We start from the raw sequence: 1918 nt of genomic DNA, 5'->3' as shown, positions 1-1918 counted from the left end.
AGTTTATTGAGTTTTAAAGCAAAATGCCGGTGTGTTCAGCATTGTGTTAGTTTCATTGCGTTAATTCAAAGCCATTCATATTAGAAGTTATGATAGTCTCTAAATTCAAGAAAAACCCCCTGGGACTAGGGACTTAATCTAAACTTACCAGACACCTTGTATAGATAGAAAAATTAATATTGCAGAAAATCACTCAAATGATTGTATGTGTTGTTCATAGTTTAAAAGAAAATATGAGGCAGCCATCTTGCTCTTGCCATGTGCTGGTATTGGAGGACCCTTCCTGCTTCAGATTTACCAACAGCATGAATCAAGAAAAGTTAGCCAAACTTCAGGTTCAGGTCCGGATAGCAGGCAAGGGTACAGCTCGCGAAAAGAAGGTGGTACATAGAACAGTTATAGCTAATGACAAAAAGCTTCAGAATTCTCTTACCAAAAAAAAAAAAAAAAACCTGGCTGTGAATAATATAGCTCGTATTGAAGAGGTGAACATGGTTAAAGATGATAGGACAGTTATTCATTTCCACAATCCCAAGTCCAAGCTTCCCTTTCTGCTAACAGCTTTGCAATTACTGGTCATACAGAAGCCAAACCAATCACAGAAATGCTTCCTGGAATATTAAGTCAGCTTGGTGCTGACATCTTAACAATCCTTAGGAAGTTAGCTGAACAGTTCCCATGGCAAGTCTTGGACAGTAAAGCACCAAAACCAGAAGACATTGATGATGAGGAGGAGGATGTTCTAGATCTTGTAGAAAATTTTGATGAGGCATCAAAGAATGAAGCTAACTAAAATTTTGGTTTTTGGAAGCTGGCATGGACTAGATTTAACAAATCAGCTGTGTGATTCCAAAGTTTTACAAACACGGAGAACATCACCTGTTACTAGTTCAGAAATATAACTATTTTGTATATTAATAATGCTGTTTGTTCAGCATTTTTCAGTCATTTAATTTTGCATTTTGCACTTCCTCCCAGGATATTTTTTTGTTCAAAATATGAAATATTGGTGTAGTTTGAGGGTATTTTGGGTTTTGATTATTGGTGTTTTTGTTTTTTGTTTGGGATATTTTTGGTGTATGTATGTTTATGTATGTGTGTGGGTATGTGTGTATACAGTGCGAGAGTAAATTGGAAAGTGGTTCTATTTATCTTCCTCCCTCTCTAGTAGAAATAAAAAAATCTTTACCAAAAAAAAGAAGAAGAAAGAAAAGGGCACAAATGTTTTATCTGACCAAAGCTTTTTCAAAAACAATGATTAACTAGAGGATTAAGTCTCCTGTCTCCAGAACATGTGTGGGATTATATTTTAAATGTTCATTTTCGCAGATGTGTAGGTGGTACGGCAGGGCAGTGACAGCAGGGGATCCGGGTTTGGTGCTTCCACCAGCAGGGTGTCCTCACCTGACAACAGGAAAAGCTAGCATTTTGCCAGACCTGTTCTGCTTCCTTTCACATTTAGCAAACCTGGTCTATTTCTCTTTGGAGGTTGTATGCATGAATACCTTTCTTTTATTTTCTTCAAAGGGGGGCTATGCCTACCTCTCCTCTAAGTCTACCAGTTTTTTAAGTTGTTAAAATATACATAACAAAATTTACTATCTTAACAATTTTACATGTATAGTTTAATACTGTTCAGTACATCTACATTGCTATGCAACCAATCTGCAGTGTGTTTTATCTTGTAAAACTGAAACTCTATGCCCATTAAACAACTTCTCATCCCCTCCTCCTCCCAGCCTGTGACATCACCATACTACTTTTTGTTTCTATGAATTTGCTACTTCTGATTTCTATCAGCTGGACTGCGTTAGGTACCTCATGTAGGTGAAATCATAAGGTATTAATCTTTGTGTGACTGGTTTATTTCACTCAACATAATGTCCTCAAGGTTCATCTATGTTGTAGCATCTCAGAA

At 36.8% G+C, this 1918-nt stretch overlaps 1 pseudogene; it reads left to right on the top strand.

Annotated features, from left to right (window-relative positions):
* The first annotated feature begins 279 nt into the window (after positions 1–279).
* On the top strand, positions 280–793 carry LOC710271 (transcription factor BTF3 homolog 4 pseudogene; annotated as a pseudogene).
* Positions 794–1918: the final 1125 nt, after the last annotated feature.

This window comes from Macaca mulatta, chromosome 4, assembly GCF_049350105.2.
Source record: "Macaca mulatta isolate MMU2019108-1 chromosome 4, T2T-MMU8v2.0, whole genome shotgun sequence".
NCBI classification, from domain to species: Eukaryota; Metazoa; Chordata; class Mammalia; order Primates; family Cercopithecidae; genus Macaca; species Macaca mulatta.
The sequence above is the reverse complement of the archived record's forward strand: the minus strand, read 5'-3'. Positions and strand labels throughout refer to the sequence as shown.